Below are 13,501 nucleotides of genomic sequence, written 5' to 3' on the forward strand. Positions count from 1 at the left end.
CTCGAGGATAAAAGACGCCCGTCTAGAACAGAGCCGGATCCCACACGCTTTCCACTGCCAACGGATCTGAAGCACCCCGGAGCCACCAAGCGCTGGGTCCCCAGGTGGCCACTGCCTCCGGCTGTCAGATCGGGTACTGCTGGCAGGAAGAAAAGACAGGTGATGGTGGGTGCGTGAACACCCAGCAAACAGTCAGAACGGGTGGGAAACACCTCCACCTCTTAAGCACAGTCACGCAGGAACAAAAATGTGGAGCGCCTGAAAGACTACTTATCCGAGGAGCGAAGACGTCGTCTCCTCCCAGCTTCCAGCTGCTAACCAGTCAAACAGGTACGCCTGCAAATGTTCAGAAAGTTGTATGGCACAAAACCACAGCTGAGTGTTTACCTGATTGGTAGACGATTTCTCGGCAGTGAGGTGAAGATGCTGCCCGGCTTTTATGGAGATGTGGTTGTGGTGATGATGAGTGACAGCTGGTGCTGGTGATGACTGCCAGCTGCCACTCCCGGTTGCTCCGGCGCCCTCTCGTGCCTGAACCCCGCACTTCAGGCAGGGCGCCCTCTGGTGATGGGCCAGCAGTACCTCCTCTTCAGCGGCCCACACAACAGTAGTCTCATTTCAGGGTGGCCGATAAAGGGGTTAAATGAAAGCGCATATGATGCAAAAATTGTACTTCCAGGGAGAGCCTCATTATCATTATTCACATTAAATCTCAATAAAACGTATTGACACAACCTCACCCATTTGCCTTGTCTTCCTGTCTCCACTGGGAACCAAAAAAAAAAAAAAAAAAACGGCACTTTTTGCGACTGCTTCAGTGATTGCAGCCGAAAACCAAACAGTACACTATCTTTCCATGTGAAGTTATGCTGTGTTTGTGCTGTGCACTGGCAGGCTGTCCCCAGAAGTGGTCAAATCCCGCGATATCACGAAGGGGTTCAAACAAGACTGCGCTGACCCATTTCTTTTGACAAGCACAACTTATAGTTGTAAATAAGGTTTTCTTTGGATGTGAAAAGATACAGAGATTCCTTAGGCAATCTAATAAATGTGTTGAAGGAAAAACGCCAATATTATTGTGATGGTACACAATTTGCAAATCATACATTATGCAGCAGGTATCCCAATGCCCTACAAATTCAACTATATTTTGATTACTTGAAAAAACTAATCCTTCATAAAATGGGAGCCATTTACTTTTGCTTGAGAAACTTGCCTGTAGAATTCAACTCCTCCCTTCTAAACATTCATCTTTGTCCGTTCTTCAGTCCTACAGACAGAGAGGTAGAAGTTGCTGGCAAAATACTGAAGCCTTTGTTGGATGACATTAGATCGTTGAAACTAAAGGGATTAAGCTTGAAACTAATGGCCCTGTCTCACCTTGATGATTCAGCCTACGTATGCCAACATATTAAAAATGGTGTGACAGCTGCATAACTCATTCGACACAGCCAGCATATTCAGCAAATTTTTCATAAATCGGTATACACTGGCGAAATCATCAACGTGTGACAAGCCTTTAAGGGTCAGATTTCTCTGCTTTATGGTACTATATGCATCTTGACTGCTGACAATCTTGCTTGTCATTCACTTGGAGGATTTTTAGAAAGTATTTCAGCCAACAACCTTTCTAACTTATAAACAAGCTGCCCAGTGTGTGTTTGATGAGGATCACCAAATGTGTAATGAAGTAAACTATCAAGAACACACTGTGCTTAAAAATGAAACTTTAACTTGTATAAAAGACGATTCATCTTTAAACTCACTCAGTTACTTTCATGTAGCTGAAAACATTTGTACATGTTATTTGTAACATTTTAGAGTAGTGCAGCAAATAACTGAAACAATACTTCACATAGTGATACAAGCACCAAATGCAGCACAAATTCTCCTTATTCACATCGGACACCACGTGACGCCACAAATTTGCATCCCTCGCCTGGCGATAGACGCGCCACCATCACCCGGTGTGTTGCTCTGCTTGAGCCGCGTTCATACTGGATGCCACGCGACGCCATAAATTCATCATTTGTTGTAGGAGCTGCGTCTGGATGACGCCCACTTTCAGAGGTACTTCCACCTCTCCAGGACCCACTTTGAGGAGCTCCTGTCCTGTTCGCACATGCACATGTGAACAAAGAAAAAAAAACTGGCTGCTGCTGCTGCAGTTCCTCGCTCTCCTCTCCAACTCTGTCATAATTATGTTATAAACCAGTCACCATTTGTTTTATTATACATCTGTGTAGTTAATAAAATTAGCTTCACAGACGATTCGTTCGCATGCACATGTGGAAAAAAAACTGGCGGCTGCTGCTGCAGTTCCTCGCAATCCTCTCCAACTCTGTCATAATTGTGTTATAGACCAGTCACCATTTGTTTTATTATACATCTGTGTAGTTAATAAAATTATCTTCACGGTCGATTCGTTCGCGCGCACACATGAACAAAAAAAAACTGGCTGCTGCTGCTGCAGTTCATCACTCTCCTCTCCAACTGCATCATAATTGTGTTAAATAAATAAAGGACAAAAGGGACACATAGGTCCTGCTCACAGGCTGACTGCCAGAGACAGGACATGTCCACATCAAGCATAAACTCCAGACATCTCCACGTCACTACATATCCAGTCCTTGATTGGTCATCGCGGTGCGACAAGATGAAAAAGTTCCGATTTTTCAACTTGGGGAGGAGGGCAAGGTGATGCAAGGCGACGCAATGCAATGCGATATCGCGCCCCAAACGCGCCAATCGGTCAAAATCTCATTATTCGCGTCGCTTGATTCGCATCCATCGTGTCGCATTGCATGGCTTGAACTTTTGTGGCGCCACAACGCGTCCTTCCATAGGGATTACATGGTAACCTGTCGCCGCCGTTGCTCACATGGTTTCCAGTGTGAACGCAGCATTAGTCATTGTGCTTTTGAAAAAACCAACGGGCCACTTGAATTTTCAAGGGGTCAATTGAAGAATTACACTGGGGTTAAAATATAAAAATGCTCCAATCATATTGAAAACTATACCACATTATTTGTGTGATCATAAAGATTATCTATGACTGAATGTTATGGAGTTATGGGGTAAAAACCTTAAGAATGGTGACAAAGGTCAATTTCAGTTTGTACAGGGGTCAAAAGTTAAAGTTGCTCTAATTTTAGTAAAAAATGGTGATTGGTGATTGAGCTACTTGGATTAATAAACTGAATAGTTTTGACTGTGTTGAATCCTTGGTCTCTAAAGTAAAGGCCAAATAATGTTGACGTCCATTGAATTCTATGACATGTGACATATGTTACCCCGTAACGTGATAACTAAGCATGATACATGGTGCAAACTATTGCTTTTTGAAACCCTATTAACTCAACCAATAATTTGCATCACATCTGAACAAAATTGGAGCAACTCTAACTTTTGACCCCTGTACAAACTGAAATTGAACTTTGTCACCATTCTTAAGGTTTTACCTAATAACTCTATAGAATACAGTCATATATGTAAACAGAGTGTGCAACATGAATTGGGCCACAGGTGCTGATGTTATGCCCAAATGCTGTCAAATTTTCAATGAACAGATCAGTTTTTTCAAAATATCCAACCATGAGTGGAAAGGTGTTTGAGACAGTCTTGCGATTTTGCAAGTTCTCCCACTTAGAAATCATGGAGGGGTCTGAAATTTTCATCTTAGGTGCATGTCCATTGAGAGAGAAATCACAATGTATGATTTTTTAATAATTTATTTGTATGGTACTGCTGCAAATAAGTATTTGAACACCTGTGAAAATCAATGTTAATATTTGGTACAGTAGTCTTTGTTTGCAATTACAGAGGTCAAATGTTTCCTGTAGTTTTTCACCAGGTTTGCACACACTGCAGCAGGGATTTTGGTCCACTCCTCCATAGAGATCTTCTCTAGATCTTTCAGGTTTGGAGTTTCAGCTCCCTCCAAAGATTTTCTATTGAGTTCAGGTCTGGACACTGGCCAGGCCACTCCAGGACCTTGAAATGCTTCTTACGGAGACCCATCTTCAATGCTCTTACTGAGGGAAGGAGGTTGTTTGCCAAAATCTCACAATACATGACCCCATCCATCCTCCCTTTAATACGGTGCAGTTGTCCTGTCCCCTTTGCAGAAGAGCACCCCCAGAGTATGAAGTTTCCACCCCCATGCTTCATGGTTGGGATGGTTTTCTTGGGGTTGTTCTCATCCTCTAAACATGGTAAGTGGAGTTGATTCCAAAAAGCTCTATTCTGGTCTCATCTGACCACATGACCTTCTCCCATGCCTCCTCTGGATCATCCAGATGGTCACTGGTGAACTTTAAATGGGCCTGGACATGTGCTGACTTGAGCAGGGGGACCTTGCTGCCCTGCAGGATTTTAAACCATGACAGCATCATGTATTACTAATGTAATCTTTGTGACTGTGGTCCCAGCTCTCTTCAGGTCATTGACCAGGTCCTCCTGTGTAGTTCTGAGCTTTCTCAGAATCATCCTTACCCCACAAAGTGAGATCTTGCATGGAATCCCAGACCGAGGGAGATTGACAGTCATATTGTGTTTCTTCCACTTTCTAATAAATAAACATTAACAGTTGTTGTCTTCTACCAAGCTGCTTGCCTGTTGTCCTGTAGTCCATCCCAGCCTTGTGCAGTTCTACAGTTTTGTCCTTGGTGTCCTTAGACAGCTCTTTAGTCTTGGCTATGGTGGACAGGTTGTTATGTGATTGACTGTGTGTGGACAGGTGTCTTTTATACAGGTAACAATTTCAAACAGGTGCAATTAATACAGGTAAAGAGTGCAGAATAAGAGGGCTTCTTAAAGAAAAATGAACAGGTCTGTGTGAGCCAGAATTCTTGCTGGTTGGCAGGTGTTCAAATACTTATTTGCAGTAGTAACATACAAATAAATTATTAAAAATTCATGCAATGTGATTTTCAGATTTTTTTTTTTATTTTTTTATTTTTTTATTTTTTTTTAGATTATGTCTCTCACAGTGGACATGCACCTAAGATGAAAATTTCAGACCCCTCCATGATTTCAAAGTGGGAGAACTTGCAAAATTGCAGGGTGTTCAAATACTTATTTTCCTCACTATATATGCTTAGTCAGAGATGTAGAACTGGATACGTATTTACTCTAAACTGTGACTTAATGCTGCATTCACATGTTGGTAGTAAGTGGCAGACAGAAAACTTAATGTTCAGTATTTTTCAATGAGAAATTGATGGAAACATTCCGCTACTTATGGCTGTAACCGCGGCAGCCACACACCATGGTGGTACTTGGTGTCAAAGTTGAAAATTTTCAACTTTGCTGCTTTCCGCAGCATTGTGGACAAACCACAAGTCAATCAATCAATCAATCAATGTTTTTATATAGCGCCAAATCACAACAAACAGTTGCCCCAAGGCGCTTTATATTGTAAGGCAAGGCCATACAATAATTATGTAAAACCCCAACGGTCAAAACGACCCCCCTGTGAGCAAGCACTTTGGCTACAGTGGGAAGGAAAAACTCCCCTTTTAACAGGAAGAAACCTCCAGCAGAACCAGGCTCAGGAGGGGCAGTCTTCTGACTGGTACGGTTGGGGCTGAGGAGAGAACCAGAAAAAGATATGCTGTGGAGGGGAGCAGAGATCGATCACTAATGATTAAATGCAGAGTGGTGCATACAGAGCAAAAAGAGAAAGAAACAGTGCATCATGGGAACCCCCCAGCATCTAACGTCTAATAGCAGCATAACTAGGGATGGTTCAGGGTCACCTATCCAGCCCTAACATAAGCTTTAGCAAAAAGGAAAGTTTTAAGCCTAATCTTAAAAGTAGAGAGGGTGTCTGTCTCCCTGATCTGAATGGGAGCTGGTTCCACAGGAGAGGAGCCTGAAAGCTGAAGGCTCTGCTTCCCATTCTACTCTTACAAACCCTAGGAACTACAAGTAAGCCTGCAGTCTGAGAGCGAAGCGCTCTATTGGGGTGATATGGTACTACGAGGTCCCTAAGATAAGATGGGACCTGATTATTCAAAACCTTATAGTAAGAAGAACAATTTTAATTCTATTCTAGAGTTAACAGGAAGCCAATGAAGAGAGGCCAATATGGGTGAGATATGCTCTCTCCTTCTAGTCCCCGTTAGTACTCTAGCTGCAGCATTTTGAATTAACTGAAGGCTTTTTAGGGAACTTTTAGGACAACCTGATAATAATGAATTACAATAGTCCAGCCTAGAGGAAATATATTATCAAGTTTTAGAGATTTGATTTGGATGACAATTTGGCCATATTGTACAGCCCTACTGTCAACTAGCTGAAAACGTTGAATACTAATTTACATTTTCATAAAAAATGCTTAAAGTGGCAGAGTGGCAGGGGGTTAAGAGGCTGTAATTAGGAGGGTCTGTGGGGTGTAGCCCCTCCCCAGAAGCTGAAAGCAAAAAAAAGAAAAATCATTAAAAAGACGGGGGGTCCAGAAGCTGAAAGGTTTAGTCATGCTCATGCTCCCAAGAACCATTTTACTGAAAAAAGTCTGAAGGATGTAAATGACATGGTTAGATGGTAAGGTGCTTCCAGGCATATGAGAGGTAAATAAAGAAAAAATGCTTAACATTAATAGGCCCAGAGAGAAGACTTTAGTCTGTAGTGAAAAGCCCCCAAAAGTTTAAAATATGACCAACCTCCTCCCTTTGTTATATAAATGAGCTGAGTCCCTGTGTGTTTTGGATAGCCTGTAATAACATATGGAGGCTGACACAGGTTTCAGCAGAGAAAAGCAGTCTATTGTTTCTTAGGAATGTGCCAATTATCACTTGAAGGCAGTTTCACTTCGGCACCAACCTCCACCCTTTGTTATATAAATGTGCTGAGAATTCAACCATAAATAGGGGATGCCTTTTACACAGACCCAAGATTTTTACAATGTCACAACCAATGCAATCAAGAAGGATCAGACTGGAGACTATTCTGTTCATGAAACTCCACAGACAGCATTCAGTGGATCTGGAGGGCCAACTAAGTTTGCAAAATGCAAAATCATGACTCGCCTTCAAAGTTTCCTGTGTTTGGTGGATATGAGCATGTTGTTGACCATCAGAGACTGCACAGTCCAGGAGGGCCGTAGAACAAACCCCAGCTGGCAGATGAGCGTCTATGAGATGATGCCGTTCCTTGCAATCCCTTTCCAAAGGGCTGCCAAGGGCTACGTTGGTGCCATGTGATTCATGTGGGCCAATAGATTCAGCAACCCAGATATCAAAGCCATAATGCCCCATAACCGCTATCTTGAAATAAAGCGGTACCTTCACTTTGACAACAAGGACACCTGCAAGGAACACTTACAAACAGACAAATTTGCAGCAATTTCTGACATCTGACAGCGGTTTGTTCAGAATTGTGTGTTGTCCTATAGTCCAGGGCAGCATGTTACAGTGGATGAGCAATTATTTCTGTCAAAGGTTCATTGTCCCTTTCTGCAGTACATTGCATCCTGCAAGCCTGACAAGTTTGGAATCAAGTTTTGGATTGCAGCAGATCTGGACACGAAATACATGTGTAATGCTATCTCTTACTTGGGAAAAGATCCCACTTGTACAGCGGGAGAGAGGCTGTCAGAGAATGTTGTTTTGAAGTTGATGGAACCATTTATGGACCAGGGAAGGACTGTAACTATGGACAATTTCTTCACCTCTCTGTCTTTGGCTAACAGGCTTCTTCAACAAAAATCAACTCTGCTTGGCACCATCAACAAAAATCGTTGGTAGCTACCAGCAACTGCCAAGGAAACCTCAGGCCGCCATTTGTACTCAACACAGGTGTTCACATCTGGAAGTGCCTTGCTGATGGTGTACGCAACAAAAAAAAAAAGAAATCTGTCTGTCTTCTGAGCACCATGCATCAGAAAGTGGAAATTGTGGACACCCGAAAACAAAAACCAAACACTGTTGTTGATTACAACCATTTCAAATGCGGTGTTGATATCATGGACCAGAAATTACGCAACTACTAAGTGCATGCAGGAACACATTGATGGCTCATGGCTGTGTTTCACAACCTGTTAGACATGGCTGCCACAAAAATGCATGTTTTATACACAGCATGTACAGGATCAAAAGAAAGTCCCAGCAGAAGACTGCCCCTCCCTGAGCCTGGTTCTGCTGGAGGTTTCTTCCTGTTAAAAGGGAGTTTTTCCTTCCCACTGTCGCCAAGTGCTTGCTCACAGGGGGTCGTTTTGACCGTTGGGGTTTTTCCGTAATTATTGTATGGCTTTGCCTTACAATATAAAGCGCCTTGGGACAACTGTTTGTTGTGATTTGGCGCTATATAAATAAAATTGATTTGATTTGATTTGTTCTTGCTGGAGCTCGCTGAGGAACTTCAAAACAGACATTTGCAGGAAAAGGCACTAGGGGAAGAGCACAAACAGCAGCGTTGTGAGATGAGACTTTCTCAGAAGAAAAAGACACACTGCCAGGTGTGCATACTCTGCAATAATAACAGAAGCACTGAACGTTGTGTACACTGCCAAAAATACACCTGTGGCAAATGTAGGAAAGACGCACCTTGGGAATGTGGAAACTACTAGTTATGACAACTGTATGCTACATTTGTGTGCTTTGTATAGTCTATGTAACAAGCCTTTTCTTTGGGGGAAATAAAATTTTGGTTTCTTCCTGATGTTATACCTTCTGTTTGTTGTTATTCCAAGAAGAAATGTTTTTTTTTGGGGGGGGGGGGGGGGGGGGGGGGGGGCTAGTCCCAGTTCTATGCCAATGTGAGGTTAGTACAGTACTTTGTCATTGTAACTGGTGGTTAGCCTACAACCAAATTACCATTCATGAAGGATTTTTATCAGAAATACTTCTGCCCTTCTTAAAATGACAGGCAGTTATTACAATAAGTGTTTTTTTATGACAAACAGAAAATATATCTTGGATCAAATGATAAAAATAGCATAAAACCGTATGCTGGCTAAATAAAATATAAAATGAAACATGGTTACTCTTAGTACATGAAATAAGATATGACCTCAACGAAATTGACTGCAAAAAGAATAATGTTGCAGGGGCAGTGGTGACAGACTCCAGCTGAAATAATACTTTTGCACTCAGGCTCAGACACGACAGAGGAATGTGGCCTATTGTTTCTTTGGAATGTGCCTATACAGGTTCACTTGAGCTGCATGTTAATTCCTGTCCAAATGTGACCCAAAATACATAAGTATACAAATGGCAAATGCCAGCTCTCCCCAGTTTCTCCATAGAGGCCACTTGAGGCCACATAGAGACCCCTTGGCGATTATAATATACAATTATAGAGTTTTGATGAGGTGTACCCGTGATTATACAGGATGGGGTTCACCGAGGCCTTCAAAAGTCTATAACTGCTTTATTATATGGTAAACAAGAAAATTGGGAGTTTGTCAAACATACTAATACTGAAAAATCAATCTCAAGTTTCAACTCTTTATTATTACTGTCATACTGCACCAACTGACATCCCATCGATCGACTGGAGATGCCTGTTAAGTCCATGATGAAGAGTCACCAGGCTTTTCTTATAAAGTTCGCCATTTGCCAGTCTAGCTTCTGCATAAAATCGACCAAGTACTCCGTCAAGCATCCATCTGTCATAAGTTTCAAAGTCGGGCGCATGTCCCTTTTCAGTGACGCACTTGTGAAACATGGCTGCTGACTGTGTATTTCTGCGGGTGTTCTTCGCATCTTTTTCGTGTAAAATTTGTTTTAAGTTAGCATCGCTAACAGACGCAAACCTGTCTTCTGCCATCTTGTCAACAAACAGACAGTCAAAGTAGGCTTGTATCGTGTTATCTGATTGGTCGTTATCGATAGAAGGCGTCGCTTGATTAGCTAGTTCTATGCTGCACGTGAGGTGTACTCTTTTCGCATGCACGGTCTACTCGGCTCCACCAGCGATCAACTCGGCATGTGGTACAGCTCAGAAAGTGGCAAATGGGCCAATCAGAAGTTGGCAAAATCACATACCATATAATAATATAGAATAAATATCTATCCATTTTCTGTACCCGCTTACCCCAGTCAAGGGTCATGGGGGGCTGGAGCCTGCCCCAGCAGTCATGGGGCGTGAGGCAGGGTACACCCTGGACAGGACGCCAGTCTGTCGCAGGGTCACATATAGACTGATAAACACATTCACACCCGCACACACACATAAGGACAATTTAAAGTTTCCAATTCACCTAACCTGCATGTCTTTGGATGTGGAAAGAAGCCAGAGCACCAAGAGGGAACCCACGCAAACACGGGGAGAACATGCAAACTCCACACAGAAAGGGTGAGAAGCGATACCACAATCTTCGCCACGACTATGTCACTATATTTCATTTAATAATCAGTGATGCCGGTAACGTGTTACTTAGTAACGCGTTACTCTAATCTGACCACTTTTTTCAGTAACGAGTAATCTAACGCGTTAATCTTTCCAAATCAGTAATCAGATTAAAGTTACTTCTCCATGTCACTGTGCGTTACTATTATTTTTCATTGTGGGTCGATAGCAGCATTAAACTTGGTCTGTGGGCAGGGGGTCGGGGTTCGACTGAACTGCCCACTTTCAGTGAGCTGTGAGCTTTTCATCCGCGTTTTTTTGCAGCTGCTCGACTCGTCGTCTCCTCTTAAAGCACGGTGATCAGCACACCTGCACTGAGCTTTACAAAGACATTTTTATATTTTTTTCCTCCTTTATTTAGAGCTGAGCTGAGCCGCTCCATATCTGCACGTTAAAACAGCTGATCCTCCGCGACACGTCAACAACTAACACTATTTTCCACTCAAATGCACCTAAACTCTCTTTCTGAGGACCACATGATGTGAAAACACAATAAAACTTTCTTACCTGTAAATCTGGTCACGTTTTCTGCATAAATAAATGTTATCCATTCTTTGTGCTCAAACACCAAAGTAGGGGCGAATCCAGATGGAATGGGGGCGTGGGGGAGGGATGTGCCCCCCCCCCCCACAACACCCCTAGATTAAAGGTCCAGTTTTGAAGCCTTTTTTAACTACAACTACTAATACTACTTAAAATAATATTAATTTCGACAAGTAAAATATTTAGAGAGAATTTAAATGTTAGAAAAATGCTAGAATGAATTTAATAGTTACATTTATAAACAATGTAGGTTCGAAATTGCAAGTTTTACTGTTACAGTGCTGTCACAGTTAAATATGAGGTCAAGAAAGAGGTCTTTATTTACTTTTTATAAAACAAGTATTTATTTTCATTGAAGTCAAGAAAGGGTGACTATAAAGTAAGTTTTGGCAAAACAGGTATCATTGTCATGTTGACGGGGTTGTTGTCGGCAGCTGGGAAAAGTACTAAAAAGTAACTAGTAATCTAACTTAGTTACTTTTACAATTGAGTAATCAGTAAAGTAACTAAGTTACTTTTTCAAGGAGTAATCAGTAATCAGTAATTGGATTACTTTTTCAAAGTAACTGTGGCAACACTGTTAATGATAATAATAATAATAATAATGACACTTTTAAGGTTTTGATGAAAAAGTTAAGTGCATTCTGTGTAGTTTTGCTGCACAGATCCTTAATCACTGCACTGGACTATGAGAAATGCCAGACATCACAAACAATTGTGAGATTATGTAGTAAAGCGGCAGAAAGCTCTCACACACACAGTGGCATTATGAGCACAACTTACCTTGAGTCGCTGTTGCTCTTCCATTGTGGCCCTCAGTCTGCGCTGCTGGGAGCCAGGAAACGTCCACCTTCAGCAGATAAAAAAAAAGTGACAAAGAGGCACAAACCTGCACTGACACCATCTGGATAGAAAGTTTGAAACTTAAGCAGAACTTTGCCTCATTTCAGATTGTTTGGTTTCTCACAAATGAGAAGTCCTCCAAAAATAATAATAAAAAAAAGTTCCCAGTTAAATATTTTTTTAATGTTTGAGGTAAATTTGAGCAAATGTATTAATTATTACATTTATTGTTCATTAGTTTTTTAAGCCACATACCTGATGTCGCCTGTAAGCGGCTCCGCTGCGTTTAGTCTAATTTGACGCGTATTTTGCGGTTTTGTCGCTCCGTCGTTGTGCGTCTCCGCAGCGAAACGGGATGCTGTGAGCGGGCGTGTTTCTGCGGGGATGACAGCGCCATTCCTTTGCGTCTGTGAGCGAATCAGTCCCACTTGAGCCTCACATCTCCGCACGGGACTGTGCGCCGAGGAGGCGCATAAAGCCATGCGCCCACATGACCGAGGGTTTTTTTAAAAAAAACAAAAATTCCAGGGGCCGTGTACGGCCCTTATTTGTGAAATTTTAATCTCAAGTGGAAGCAGAGCAGGCTAAACCGTTGATTCCCAAAGTGTGGGCAGCGACCCCTGCTGGACCGAGACAGGTTATTTGAAACAAAAATGTATTTGATTAATTTTGGAATAAATCTTGAATTACCTCCATCCCACAAAAAAATTGGTTTAAAAAATAATCAGAGATAACAAAACAAGTCATGGAATTTAAATGTTATTCATTTATCTGAGTGAAGTGGGCTGCAACATTCTTAAATTAGTAGCAGATCTAAAAGAAGTTTAAATAGATGCAGTTTGCAAAAATGTTGATTTTTTTTTTAAAGAAATTAACAAAACTATTACGAATAGACAAGGACTCTCTAAAGGAGCTCATACTTCTGCCAGTTTCCATCAATTTCCCTGAGGGAGTCTTCCCCAGGGATTAATAAAGTTCTATCTAATCTAATCAATCAATATTATTCATTTTCAACAATATCTCACGTGTTCATAACATTTGTTCTGCACAAATTCCATGTGATTGATTGCTGTTGTATTTTACCTTCTGGTTTTCTGGGGCTGGTACACAAACTCAACGACCGAAAACAGAAGTAAAGTCAAAATGTTTAGATTGTCAGCAACTCAGTGCTGCACAAGATTCTTGAATTCCAGAATTTCACACTTAAGAAAAATACAGTTTTGCAAGAAATTATTAACAGCTTTTCCTTCACCAAATTGTCCACAAAATTCTGTCAATGTCCGTCCAATTTGTTTTGACACAGGATATAACCTCTTTCATCGATTGGTGTAAAAATACTTTATGGTTAACCTTTGTCATGTTAAAGACATCGAAAGACATGCAGGTTAAGTGAACTGGAAATTTTTATCATTGTCCAGGTCTCCCTTGTAAAAGAGACCTTGAAGTCAATGGGACTAACCTGGTTACATTTAAATAATAATAATAATAAAAAAATACACATTAAGTAATTTATCAGTTTACACTTCTGGCAAACACATTCTGTAATTTATTCCACAACAGTACAGTAGACATAATATCAGGAATTTAACAAGAGCAATCTGAGATTTCTGACATCTACCAATCCGTATCTGGATCACCTCCAAAATTTAATGGAATTTTCCATGCCCTAATATCTACCTGTGGTGCAAATTTCATCAACATTCGTGCAGTAGTTTTGACATAATCCTGCTAACAGACAGACAACAAAGAAATAAACGACTTT

At 41.4% G+C, this 13,501-nt stretch overlaps 1 protein-coding gene and 1 long non-coding RNA gene across 2 annotated transcripts in view; one reads left to right on the forward strand and one right to left on the reverse strand.

Annotated features, from left to right (window-relative positions):
• slc16a4 (solute carrier family 16 member 4) overlaps positions 1 to 12,190 on the reverse strand; it is a 181,839-nt gene extending 169,649 nt beyond the window's left edge. The window contains exons 1-2 of the mRNA XM_034172273.1: positions 11,995 to 12,190; positions 11,680 to 11,746 (exon numbers count right to left, since the gene is read on the reverse strand). The gene's annotated coding sequence lies outside the window, so the exon portion shown is untranslated. The remainder of the gene's footprint in view (positions 1 to 11,679; positions 11,747 to 11,994) is intronic.
• On the forward strand, positions 11,677 to 12,244 carry LOC117512267. The gene is made up of 2 exons (XR_004561258.1): positions 11,677 to 11,740; positions 11,978 to 12,244. It is a non-coding gene; the product is annotated as an uncharacterized LOC117512267 (long non-coding RNA).
• Positions 12,245 to 13,501: the final 1,257 nt, after the last annotated feature.

This window comes from Thalassophryne amazonica, chromosome 6 (genome assembly GCF_902500255.1).
Source record: "Thalassophryne amazonica chromosome 6, fThaAma1.1, whole genome shotgun sequence".
In the NCBI taxonomy this organism is placed as follows: Eukaryota; Metazoa; Chordata; class Actinopteri; order Batrachoidiformes; family Batrachoididae; genus Thalassophryne; species Thalassophryne amazonica.